The following is a 13965-nucleotide window of genomic DNA, read 5'->3' as shown; positions in this document are numbered from 1 at the left end:
TGGCGGTGCTGGGGTATTGGGGATGGGCGTGGCGGTGCTGGGGTATTGGCGATGGGCGTGGCGGTGCTGGGGGTATTGGGGATGGGCGTGGCGGTGCTGGGGGTATTGGGGATGGGCGTGGCGGTGCTGGGGGTATTGGGGATGGGCGTGGCGGTGCTGGGGTATTGGCGATGGGCGTGGCGGTGCTGGGGTATTGGGGATGGGCGTGGCGGTGCTGGGGTATTGGGGATGGGCGTGGCGGTGCTGGGGGTATTGGGGATGGGCGTGGCGGTGCTGGGGGTATTGGGGATGGGCGTGGCGGTGCTGGGGTATTGGGGATGGGCGTGGCGGTGCTGGGGGTATTGGGGATGGGCGTGGCGGTGCTGGGGGTATTGGGGATGGGCGTGGCGGTGCTGGTCCATGGCAGAAGCAAAAGGCCTGGCTGGCAAGTGTCTTGCTGGAGAAGAGACTCTTACTGTAACTAACCCAGAAGCTGCTGGACACCCGAAGGCAGCGCTTCTCTCTGGCCTGCGCTGCCGCCTGTCACTGCCCCAGGTCTCCCTAAGTCCTGGCCTGTGTCACAAGCCACAGAGCTCTGTCCCCCACCCCACCCCCGGGCTTTTGCCTCCCCCTTCCCTGGCAGGACGGGGAACCAGCCACTCCTGCCCAGGCAACAATTGTGCATGGAAGAGCTGCTTTCTGAAGGGGGCAGGTGAGAAAAGCAGTGAGAGCGGCTCCGTGGGGGAGCCCACCTCCCGGCCGGCCTGGGGAACTCAGCCAAGCCAGCGAGGCTGGGAACACGGTGGGAAGTTTCCCTCTGAGCCAGTGGGCACCACAATGGCCCCCTCTCAGCCCCACTGGCCATCTGGGCGCTTCTGGTGCATTCATTTCAACCCTGTCCTGAGTTACCGAGCTCTAGGTGCCTAACTCCCATTGGCTGTCATGGGAAACAGATGCTGAAATCCTTCTGCTGGCCGGGCTCCTGTCTTCCATTGAGAAGCACCCCCAATCAGGGCAGCCAGTGGCCAGGGACTCCCTTCATCTTGCATGTGCTGGATCGGGGTCTCAGGCAGGGCCGCCCTTGGGGTGTATGGGGCCCTCGGCTGTCTTACTATTCTGGGGCCCCCAGAACGTCCCCCCCCCAGTGGTGATGCACACTGAGCTTTGTGCACAGCTGACACTACAGCAGCCCGGGCTCGCAGCGGGGGACGAGGCAGCAAAGGACACCGAGCCGCCCGCAGCAGAGAATGACATCTCCCCACAGACACCCCGGCGCTGGCACATTCAGCTCCGTGAACACGGCCCCGGCCTCAGGAGAGTGCAGTGCTTGCTGGGTGTGCGCGAGACAACCCGCTCGTACCCTCTGTCCCAGGGGTGCCCCAAGATTTTGTGCGCCCTACACAGCCGCATTCGCTGCCTATGCCCAAGGACAGCCCTGGTCTTAGGTGCGAGCTTATCCTTCCACTCCATCGACCTCACTGAGGAATCCAGCATGCTTGGAGCTCAGCTTAGTTCAACGTTTTGCTGAGCTGCTGCTGCTGCTCTGGGCTGTAGATGGTGAGTGGGTCCCCTCCCTGCTCCCCCTGCGGGAAGGTCCTGTGAGGACTGGCTGGACCATCTGGCAGAAGATAAAGACTGCGCCCAGATCTACCACAAAAGCCTTGTAGCCTTGGGTAAACTGCCCGGCCCAGGTCAGTGGCTCTACTCCCTGCTTACGGAACAAACTAAATCCCGGATTCCAGGCTTCAGCGTGGAGCTATAGAAGAGAAGCACTCCTCCTCCTCCTCCTCCTCCTGGATTGTCACCCACGTGGCTATTTATTTGAGAAAGAAAAAAACTGCTGTCATTTAAAATTTGGTAGAAAGAAATTCCACTCCCTAGTCCCCTCACCTGCCCTCCCCTCTTTCTAAACTTGAAGGACATAGGTACTGGTGCTTTGAGATCTTTTTTGAGTTGGGTTGTTTTTATAAGACCATATTTGTAATGTGAAATGCGAATTTTTTTTCTATTCTGTAATGATAAAAGTCGGAGACGTTTCATTCACTGGCTGTTTTGGTTTTGTGTATTTTCATTTTTTGTGCAGTTGCATTGATTAAAAAGTGGTGGTTTTTTGCTTTTTTTGTTCCTTTAAGAAAGTGCTGCAGGCTTACGCTGCTGAGTCTCAGGTCTGGATCAACACTGAAAAATTAGATTCACTTAACTACGTAGCTGAGAGCTGTGCAAAATTTCACACCCCATGCGGCACAGCCAGGTCGACGTAGCCCACAGCATAGGCACAGAGAAGTTCAAGGAAGAATGTGTCCATCAACCTAGCTACTGCGGCTCAGAAAAGTGGATGAATTCCCCTGACTGCAGGTCCCTTGCTCTGCACTCTAGCAGCAGCAATGTCGACATGGCCTTTAAACTGGGCTCTCACGTCTCTTTTGGTCTCCTGTAACCGAGTGCTTCTTTTTACAGTGACCACAGAGAGGTTGGCAGTCCCACGCTGCCCAGGCCACCCTGTACCCTTCCTGATAAAAGCCTGCACAAGTAGTTTTTTTCCTGGTTGTATCCACATTTGAATCATTCCCTCTTGGGAAGCAAAGAGAGAGCAGGGCGGGCGACTCCCAAAGCTGCCATCACGACAAGTTGGAGACATGACCCCTTAAAGAGCTGTAAGGACAAGGCCTTGGTCTGCAAACCACGGGCACCTTCACTTCGCTTTCCACACATCGAATAGGCCCATGGAAATCAGCATTACGCTTAGCCCCATACAGTCACATGTGTAAGGGTGTGTCTAGACTACATGCCTCTGTCGTCAGAGGCATGTAGATTAGACACATAGGCAAAGGCAAATGAAGCCACGATTTAAATGATCGCGGCTTCATTTACATTTACATGGCTGCCGCGCTGAGCCGACAAACAGCTGATCAGCTGTTTGTCCGCTCAGCGCGCTAGTCTGGACGCTCCCCTGCCGACATCAAAGCCCTTTGTCGGCAGCCCCGGTAACCCTCATCCCACGAGGAATAACGGGGCTGCCGACAAAGGGCTTTGATGTCGGCAGGGGAGCGTCCAGACTAGCGCGCTGAGCGGACAAACAGCTGATCAGCTGTTTGTCGGCTCAGCGCGGCAGCCATGTAAATGTAAATGAAGCCGCGATCATTTAAATCGCGGCTTCATTTGCCTTTGCCTGTGTGTCTAATCTACATGCCTCTGACAACAGAGGCATGTAGTCTAGACACAGCCTAAGTGTTTTGCTGGATCAGGCTTGGCCTGCAAGTGTTTCGCTGACCCTGGAGACATTTTTCAACAGAACCTTTTTTGGCGATGAATGAAGATTCGGCAATGCTGGAACGCTTTGGGAACTGGTCATTGCAGGAACAAAAATCAGAATGTTTCATTTTAACGTTTTGGTAGCAGAAGGTTTGGGATTTGGGCTCAAAATGCCTTTTTGTTTATCAGATGCATTAAATTTCATTTTTAAAAAACGCCAAAATATTTTAAAATGCTCAAAATTTAAACAGCTTTTTTAAAAACGTTTTGTTCAGACAAAATTTTAAAAACAATTGTTTCCTATCTGATCTGAAACAATTTCCCCCATAACTTTTCAGAGCTGTCAAGAATCCAAAAAATCATTTATTCACCCAGCTCTAACCAGGATTTCTGCAACTGAAAGCTTAATAAAAAAACACAGAGATTCGTACAGAATTTATACAAATTGCTAGGAGTTTGGCCTTGCCTTTTCACTCTTTTCTCCAAACAATCATGTCTCATCATATATATAGTAGCCCAGTGTCTGTGAGTCTGTAACGCTGATGGACACAGCCACGCCCCCTGGCCATGTAGGTCAGCACCCCGCCCCCCTTCCCCTTGCTCTGTGGCAGCAAGCGGCTGCAGGGCCCCCCAGATACTCCCCCTGCCAGCACTACTTCCCTCCCCCATTCCTCCGGCCCCCCCATCCTCCCCTCCAGCCCCACAGCCCCCAATTCCCCCCCCCAGCTCTGCTTTCCACCCCCCTTCCAGCCAGCCCCGCCCCCTTCCCCTCCCTGCCTGGTGCTCTGTGGTGCTCCCAGCTGAGCGGCGCTCCCGCCGGGCCCACCTGAGCCTTTTGGGCCTTGCCGCCACTTGCTCCCGCGCCGGGGCCCAGCTGAGCGCCGCTCAGGTGGGCCCGGCAGGTGGGGCGGTCAGTTGGGCCTCGGGAGGACGGACCCCAAAGGGCCGCTTGCTGCCGCTTGCTCCCCCACCAGGGCCCGGCGGGAGCACCGCTCAGCTGGGAGCTGCGCAGCGTGCCATGGATGGAGAGGGAGGGGAAAGGGGGCGGGTGCCACGCAGGGAGGGGAAGGGGCGGGGCTGGCCAGAAGGGGGGTGGGAAGCAGAGCTGGGGGGGATCAGCGGCTGTAGGGGAGGATGGGGAGTCCCAGAGGAAGGGGGGATGGAAGCAGCGCTGGTGGGGGGTGTCCGGGGGGCCGTGGGGATGGCCGGCAGGAAGAGGGGGTGGGAAGCAGAGCTGAGGGGTGATTGGGGGCCATGGGGCTGGATGGGAAGAGGGGGCGGGAAGCAGACCTGGTCGGGGGGGTGCAGCCACGGGCCGCTTGCCGCTGCTTGCTCCCCCACCGGGGCCCAGCTGAGCGCCGCTCAGGTGGGCCCGGTGGGACAAGAAGGGGGGTGGGGCGGTGATGTACATGGCCAGGGGGCAGGGCCGTGTACGTCACCCCCCCTTCCTCCTCCTACCGTGGTGCTGAGTGGTGCGCCTCTCAGCTGGGCCGCTGGGGGGGGGTGACGTAGACAGCCCCGCCCCTTGGCCGTGTACGTCACCGCCCCGCCCCTCCTCCCCTGCGGCGGCCCGGCTGAGCGCGCAACACTCAGCCGAGCCGCCACAGGGGAAGGGGAAGGGGAAGGGGGCGGGGCAGTGACGTACACAGCCCCACCCCTCTTCCCCTCCCACTGTGGCACTCAGCTGAGTGCTGCACCCCTCAGCCAGGCCGCTGGGGGAGCCAGCAGTGCAAGGGGCTGTTTGGGCTCCCCCAGGGTATGTCTACACTACCCCCCTAGTTCGAACTAGGGGGGTAATGTATGCATACCGAACTTGCTAATGAAGCCCGGGATTTGAATTTCCCGGGCTTCATTAGCATAAAGCCGGCGCTGCCATTTTTAAAAGCCGGCTAGTGCGAACCCCGTGCTGCGCGGCTACACGCGGCACGGGCTAGATGGTTCGGACTAACAAGCCATTCCGAACTATCTGTACACCTCATTCCACGAGGCGTACAGATAGTTCGGAGTAGCTTGCTAGTCCGAACTATCTAGCCCGTGCCGCGTGTAGCCGCGTGGCACTGGGTTCGCACTAGCCGGCTTTTAAAAATGGCGGCGCCGGCTTTATGCTAATGAAGCCTGGGAAATTCAAATCCCGGGCTTCATTAGCAAGTTCGGTATGCATACATTACCCCCCTAGTTCGAACTAGGGGGGTAGTGTAGACATACCCCCAGGGTGGGAGGGGAAGGGAGGGCGGTGATGCACACGGCCCCGGCCCCAGCCGTGTACATCGCTGCCCCGCCTCCCTCCCTCGTGGCAGCCCGGCTCAGCAGGCAGCACTCAGCAGAGCGCCACGGCTGGGGGAAGGGGAAGAGGAAAGGGGGCGGGGAGAGACGGAGGGGGGAGAGAGGCAGGAGGGGGAGGAGAAGAGAAAGGGAGAGTGAGAGGCAGGAAGGAGAGAAGAGAAAGAAAGAGACGGAGAGAGAGGCAGGCGGCGGAGGAGAGCTGAGAGGGGGGAGGCAGTAGGAGGAGAGGGAGGGAGAGAGATGGAGCGAGAGAGCTCTGGAGAGAAGACCTGAAAATCCCGTCTTATGACAGGCTAATTGGCTAGTTCATAATAATAATAATAACAACAACAATTAGGGGGCTGTGCCCCCTGCTCGCTACACTCACCATCCCCCTGTCTCTGGGAGTAAGTAGGCCCGGTTCTCCCCCTGGCTGACGGGGAGGGACGGGGAGGACCGGCCAGGCGGGGAGTGGATGGGGCTTGTTCCTGTGGACACAGAGGGAGGTGATGGCATCACTGTCATAGAGCGAGCTAATAAATGTCAATGGAAATTAGGACCCGAAATGGGGTGACCATGTTTCCACACGCTGAATACGGGACAGCTGGTAAAATGAGCCAGTCAAGTGAGCGGGACGGCAGTTCATCAGCACTATGCAGGACAAAGCTGTGAATTAACAGCCGGTTGACTGAGCAGCGCTGTGTAGCTGGAGGGTTTTATTGACACGGGGGGAAGTGACACAGGCACTCTCCATACTCCGCTCTGACACAGGGCCGGGGGTGACTGGCACCCCTGCCCTCACCCTCCCTGGGCCCCCAGGATGGACCCACCTGAACCTGGCGCTGCGTGTTCTTGAGGCAACGCGTGGGGGGCACACGGGTCATAGGCCCCTCACCGGAACATGGCCAGCATCCGCCTTTCAGTGCCGTGCAGAAGGGAAGACTTGGAGGGAGGGGGGGGGGATGACTTGGCCCATGTCTCTTCCCCCTTTCTGCCCCCTCATCCCCCTGTGGCTAGAGGCAGCTGGTCCCATCCTGCCCATAGAAAGGCAGCTCACCCGTCCAACCTGCTTCTGCCCCCCAACATAACCCAGCTGCCTCCTGTCCCCTGGCTCTAGCATGGACAGGAAGGATTATTCCCTGTGGCTGCCTTGTGCAGCAGGGCCCAGGGAACCTGGCTGCAGGGGCTTCGGAGAACCCAGCCAGAGAGGTGGCCCAGCAGGGGAGGGTGCCTAAGGGTCAGAGCAGCCCTGCAGTGCCTGGGGGCAGCACCAAGGGCAGGGGCAGCATGAGAAGGGGGCTCCTGAGCCCCTTCCTGGGGGGCTGCTGTGGAGCCTGCAGGGTCGGGGCACAAACAGGCTGGAAATAGCTTCCTCCCCACTACTCCAGAGCTTAGCTGAGGGGTGGAGAAGCTTCCCCAGGCCAGCGCTGTGCGGGGCTTTGACACATGCAGGGCTTGGCCAGCGCCCAGGTCCCAGGGTCTTGGCCTTTCCCTGGGTGCCAGCCCAGCCCGAGGAAGTAGGGAAGGAAGGAGGGAGCCTGCCAGCCAGGCTGTTGTGCGCTGAAGGATCCGACCAGGGGCTGGTTCTCCGCACAGCGTCGGGAGCAGGACGCACTGCGCTGGGTGTGACGTAGTGGGGGTTCCTGCTGGTTGCTGGGCTTGGGCTGTGGGTGACCCCCACTGGCTGCTGCCTGTACCACGGCCCAGCCTAGTAGCTGATGGGACAGGGAGGTGACCTGTTCTACCAGTTACCCCCCAGGGAGAGGAACAAAGGGAGGTGGAATGGGGGGCAGGGCTGGAAGGGACGCTTTTTAGTTTCAGTCTGGGAAGCAGGGGAGCTAGGGAGGGGGCTGGGATTGTAGGGCCCAGCCACCCCCCATCTCAAGGGGGGGGGCACTGAGGCCTCCTAGCCCCAGTTCCTGTAACCAGATTGCATCTGTGCTGTGCTGTATCCTGGAGAAGCAATAAACTCCCTCTGTTCTACTGGCTGGTGGATCTGTCCATGCCACTACAGGGGTGCAGGAGGCGGGGGACCCCGACGCACCGCCACACTGGGGAAGGGGCATGGGGGAGCGGCAGGGCTGAGGGGGTGAAGTGGCAGAGCAGGGAGACAACAGTGAGGGGCGAGCATGCAAAGGGCCGATGGGGGGCAGCAGAGGTGACAAGTAACCAGCCACCGCCTGCCTGCACTCACCAGCCCCCGCAGCCAGCGCTGCTGGAAATGGGACGGGGCTGAGCGGGACCTGCTGGCCAAGGGGAGGCACCGCAGAGGGACTGCACTGATGGGCCAGCAGGGGGAGCCGTTGGCCCTGCTCACTGCAGCTTTGCCCAGCCACCAGCCTTGCACAGGCCCCCCCCCCACCATCAGCCCCTGCCCCCCCCACACACACTCACTGCTCACTGGTGGGTGCAGGGCTGGTGAGCCGGGATCCCGCCAGTGGTGGGACCCACCAGTACTGATGGGAGGGGAGAGACAGAAGATACGGGACAATTTGCCATTTTTAACAAAAAGTAGGGACACCAGCAGGAAGGCTTAAATGCGGGACTGTCCCTTTAAAAATGAGACTCCTGGTCACCCTGAATCTAAGTAGCTTTCAGGACTCCCAGGAAGCTAGTGCATTCAGTGCTGCAATAAGACCTTTTTTTTTTTTTGGAAGGGAGAGAGAAAAATTCCCAAACAAAAATGTGCTTCCAAGAGCTCCGATTGCAAAGCCCTGTCTCTGTATTAGAGTTAACTCCATGGTAGAACATCATCCCTAGAGAGCAAAAACCCAACTTCTGGACAACTACTGATGCTAAATTCCAGGTTACGGTTAAATGTTGAGTCCCAGGTTACGTATTCACTTGTAATTGAGCAATTATCCAAAGCAAAAAAAAATCAGAACTCAGGTTCCACAAACGCAAAGAAAAAGGCTTTCGGGAGCATCTGAGCTGTGTCAGCAACTGTAACTTGTCACAAGGTATCGTGGGCAGCGTTTTCTCTTGACGGCGTCCCTCTGGCTAACCAACAGCTCAGCCACCTTGGGGCATATTCTTAGAAATCTCCAGGAGTTCCACACTCCCGGGGAAGCGTCATGCAAGCAGGCTAGAAAATGAATCAAGACAGGGCACGTCTACACAGCAACATTATTTCAGAATAACTAGCGCTATTTCGGAATAACTTAGCCTGCGTCTACACAGCCGGCAGTTATTTCGAAATTGTGTCAAAATACTGTCAAGCTGGAGCACTTCTTACTCTGACTCCTGTAACCCTCATTGCACGAGGAGTAAGGGAAGTTGGAGGACGTGTGCTCTGTTTCGAAATCAGTGCTGTGTAGACCAGGCATGTGGAACAGGCCTCCGGAGGGCCACACGCAGCCCGATTGACATTTTTTGCAGCCTGCCGCTACATTTTTATAAAGGAATAAAGTGAGCGCGTGGCCGAGTGCAGATCACAGCCGGCGGACTGGCTGCTATGTGTACGGCACCGCAGTGATTGCTCACGGCCGGTCTGGCCGCTCTGCACTCCAGCACATGCTCACAACCGGCCGGCTGCTCTGCACAGACTCTCAGCTGTCCGCTGTGCTCACACCGCCCCAGCGCCTGAGGAAGAAATGTGTGGCGGTGGCCGTGGCTCGGGGGCCCAGGCATTAAGTTGGGGGGGCTGGGAGTGCCTGGCTCTGGGGGAGGTAGGAGGCTTTAGGTTGTGGGGGGGCCTGGCTCTAGGGGAGGAGGGAGGCATTGGCTCAGAGCAGGGGGGGCTTTGCAGGAGCGGAGGGGGATTGGATTAGAACGGGGGTATGGGAATGCCTGGCTCTGTGTGTGTGTGGGGGGGGGTATTTTGTTAACATTTTGTTTTTTATTTATTTATTCCCAAATAAAATCACAAAATGTATATTAATTTTATATCAATAAATACGTCCAATTTTTTTGCAATTGCATGAATATTATCTGTTTACGCAAAATTGCAAACTTACAAGTATCTGAAATTTTCGCAGAAGCCTGTTCTATTTGATGAACTACGGTCTAGACTTGTTTTATTTTTTTAAATACAAGATTTGACACAACTGATGGACACACACACATCTGGGTAACAATTTTTTCCTTCATATTTTTGAACAAAAATGTGTCTTTGCCCAAATTAAAATATTTGTTTTGGCTGAAAAAACTGAATTTTTGACAACCCCTTCCAACAATTTTGAATAATAAATAAAATAAAATAAAATAAAATAAAATAAAATAAAATAAAATAATAATAATAATAATAATAATAACACCTCTTTGCTAGTGAACAAGGGTGTGTGGGTTGCTGGTGCCCTCTCGTGGTGGGCGGGAGACTCTCCTTTAGTACCTGATTCCATCCCCAAGAGCACTGCAGAGGCCTAAATAAATGATTGTGGGGGCGTAGTTCAGAGGTGAGCGACAGAGCCCAAGCCAGTCACAAATCTGGTATCGCTGGTGGCCAGCTGGGGCCTTGAACTCATCCAGGCCCTTCCATTTGTGTGTTTACATTTTGTAACCATGAATGCCCTTGTAAGGCAACATGGTCCAGTGGCTAGAGCACCGAGCTGGGATTCTAGAGACCTGAGCTATGTGTTTGGCTCTGCCACTGACTTGCCGTGTGACCTTGTCAAGTCACTGCCTCACTCTGTGCCTCAGTTTCTCCAGATGTACAAGGCAAATAGTGATCCTGGCCCTGCTTTGGATTGCTTTTGAAAGTGGCAAAACATCTAGAGCCACAGAATTGTTCTCAATTAACTCCGCACTTACCCAGCTCAGAGCCTGCTCGCCGCTAATTCAGGCCATCAGTTAGAAGCGAGGAGCCGTCTCCTCAATTAACAGAAGCAATTGATGGCCCAATCATCGGGAACATGGATACCATGCATGATGGAGTCTCTGCTTGTGAATTTTAGAGTCAGCTCTGCTTACAGCATGAATCTAAACCATGTTAACCCTCAAGCGTCTTTCCCCGGTGGGTGTGCTGTGCCACCGTGCAACGAGCAACCTCCCAGCTGAGGCTTTTGTGCCGGCTTTTGCTCTGCTGGCATTTAGGCAGCGCTGTTTGTTAGGGACAGAGGAGTTACCCAGGCAGCTGGCTGATCTGGAGAGGGTTTGAGGCCGTGTCCGGGGAGCTGGTCTCTGGGGACAGTCTGAGCCTGGCCAGCACCCTGCAGTGTAGCAGGAGAGCCAGACCCTCCCGGTTAATGGGGCCCAGCTGGCCTGGAAGGGCTAAGGAGCAGTGGAGGGGGAAGGTCTGGGGCAGGCGGAGTCTGGGGGAGGAGCTGGCTCCCATGGAGAGCCCCTGAAGCCAGGGGGCCCCAGCTGCTGCCCCAAGGGGGCAACGGGCCGGTTGAGGCAGAAAGTTCCCACGAGGCGCAGACGAGCCAGAGCCCCCGGGGAGAGGCCCCTAGACCCTGGGGGCAGGTAGTGACCGTTCCCTTTGCTAACCTGCTCACCAAGAATGACCCTCCCTGGGTGGCTCTGGGTGCGGTAGCGCGGGCTGGGACGCGGGCACAGCGGAACCCCGTCCCCGGGGCAGGGCAGCCGCAGACTTTGAAGCAACAGAATCCAGCCCTGCTATGGGGAGGGGGCGCGGGGCCTTGGGGGTAGGCAGGTGACGGGGGTGGGGCTGCAACCTCCCTCCAGGTTCCCCACTCTCACCTCGGGGCTGCCCGGGCTCCTCTCCCCCACGTCTCACGCCACTCGCCCTCCCTGCTCCGCTCCGCCGCTCGCTGCGCAGGAGGCATGCCCGCGCCCCCCCCCCCCTCCGCCCGCCCTGCAGGCACGGGGCCGAGGGCGTGTTAACGAGGCTTCCCAGGTGGTTGGGGGGACTGGGAGCCAGGGGTGAGGAGGCTGCACGAAGGGATCCCTGCCACTCTGAGGGCACCTGTCCGTCCCGGTGAGGAAGGGGAAAGCTGCAGGCTGATCCCCGTGCAGACAGGCCCAACTGGGACTCTCCTTGCTCTGGTTTCTTTTGCACCGTCACGTGTTCAGAACTAGGCCCCCCCGCCCGTGGGCCGTAGGCCCCTGAGAACCGTAACGCGGCCCTGCCAGGGGGAATCGCGGGGGGCAGGGCTCCACCGTACGGCAGCCCTCCCTCACCTCCAGGCGCCGCGCTGAACCAAGGCCAAGCATGGCCCTTTGCGTCAGTCAAACCCGCCCCAGGGCGGCTCCCACAAGCCCGAGGGCGTCTGGGCCGTGTCTGTACAGCAGCAAAGGGCCCTGCCCCGCGACTGGGGCTCTCGGCACAGGAGAGTCCGGGGGCACGACGGAAAGGATGCTAATTCCCGCAGTGAGCACGCCCCCTGCGGGCGATAGGGAGCCTAGTGACATCAGGCCTGGCGGGCTGCACGGCCACCTGGGCTCTTCCCCGGGATTTCGTACAGCGAGCGCCAGTCAGGGCCTGGGCAGGCGCGTCCTGCGCCACCTTTCCACTTGGCCGGAATCAGACAGATGGACGGCCGCGCACCAGGCTCGCGCGGTGCTTCAGCACCATTATTTCAGCCCCGTTCCGGATTCCAGCGCCCCAGGCTTAAAATGACATGTCAAAAGCAATTTATCAGGACTCAAGTGTGTGGCGTTGGGCTGGACAGGGAGGGAAGAGCCCCCCCCCCCAGATCAGCAACGGGGAACGCAGCAGCACTCAGGGCTTGGGGAAGATGAATCCATCGGCTCTCCAAGGGGGGCAGCATTAAGAGCTCTGTTGCGGGGCCCGGCAGGCTGCACCCTGCCTGAGCTGTTCAGAAGAGAACAAGGTGGCTGCCCATCCCACACCATGTGCCTCCGGCAGCCTGCCTCCTCAGTGTCCAGCTGGCACCTCTCCTCATGGGCCCGATTTTCCTCTTCCTTTCACCTGGCGCCATTGTCTACCAATCAGATTGTCTGTGGGCTGCACACTCACCTTCCACTGGTGTAACTCATGACACACGGTGCAGGGCAGCTGCAGGCCGTCTGTGGCTCAGCTCGGTGGAGACAGGCCTGCAGTTCTGCTGCGGTGAAGCACAAGCCGAGATGCCTTTTTGGGGCTAGCAGGGGCCATGGACTGAGACAAGGTGAACGGCGTGACAGGCAGGAGCGCTGCTCTCTCCAGCTACGGCTACATGGCAGTGCTATTTCGGAACTTGGGGGTATTCCGAAAGAGCTATTCCGCATCCTCACGGCGCTCCTGTTATTTTGAAATATAGTGGAGGCGCTATTCTGACGTCCCTGTAGCCCTCATTCCACGAGGCGGAAGAGACGATTGGGAATAGCGACTTATTTCGAAATAAGCGCTGCATAGCCAGCGCCAAATGACGAAATAAGCCATTTTGAAATGGCATTGATACGCAGTTTGTGTTGCTCAAACTCGGTGGCTTATTTCGACCTTGGATGCAGTGTAGACGCGCCCTCCGTGATTCTGTGCACGCGCTGCCCTGTGCTCCTCCCATGTGTAATTAAGAACTAATTCGAGGGAGGGGCTAATTCGAAATAGCAGAAGTGGTGCGTTTACACGGCCCCTATTCTGAAATAACTATTTCGGAGCAGGCGTTATTCTTCGCAGAATGAGGGTTACCGAAGTCGGAATAAGCCTCCCGTTAGTTTGAAATGATTCTGAAATAACTTTGCTGGGCAGACGTACCCAACGTGATTCCCAGCAATTGTCTGCTCCCACGGTGCCTGCTGCCGGATGAACTCGCACCCAGCTCTCAGCGGGTGCTGTACCCAGCGAATCTCACAGCACTGCCCAGGGGGTGAATAGCAAACTGCGGCAGGGAATGCGGTTTGGGTGCGGTCGCCCTGGGGGCCGGGGCAGAGATCTCATGTCTCCTGCGTCCCAGTTCAGGGCTCTGTCCATCTGGGAGCAGGAAGTGCCGGCAGCCCTGCCCTGTTGATTTTCTTGCCCAGACTTGGAGGGTGGAGGAGCAGCACCTGCTGCCTGGGAGCACAAAAGAATAGGCTAGAGGAGGACCCGGAGCCAGGCAGTTTAGGGTCCTTTATGAGTGAGCTACTGAACTGGGTCCCATCTCCCTCCTCGCGCGGGAACACGGCACGTGGCCAGAGCTCCTCAAGCACAAAGCGCCCGCAGGTGTTTGGTGAGCGCCTGGCGCACCGTGGGCAGTGCTGCAAGTCAGCAGCAATGCCGGGTGCTTGGTGTCTGGCAGCACACGGAAGTGGCACTGACATGGGGGAGATGAAGGACGCCTAAGGCCAGGGCTGCCATATCTACAGAACGCAGCCCTGGCCTTATCTACGGATCATTCCCTGGAAGAGGGGTTGGCCCAGCACGGCGCTTGCAACGCAGGTCACAATGAGGATGGCTTGGAAAAGGAGCTTGGCTGTGATGCCCTCAGCAAAGGGCCCAGCTCCTCTGTCGAAAGTCATGAGCTTTGAGTCAGATACAGCTCGTTCCCGCTGCCCGGGTGGTGCGTGCGCATCACACTGACCCCTCCCTCCTGCGGTGCTCGTGTGGGTCCTGCCCCCTCCCACTGCATTTGTCAGGGCTGGGTTTGCTGG

Source organism: Pelodiscus sinensis, chromosome 26 (genome assembly GCF_052426305.1).
Source record: "Pelodiscus sinensis isolate ZL-2025 chromosome 26, ASM5242630v1, whole genome shotgun sequence".
NCBI classification, from domain to species: domain Eukaryota; kingdom Metazoa; phylum Chordata; order Testudines; family Trionychidae; genus Pelodiscus; species Pelodiscus sinensis.
Note: the sequence above shows the minus strand (reverse complement) of the source record.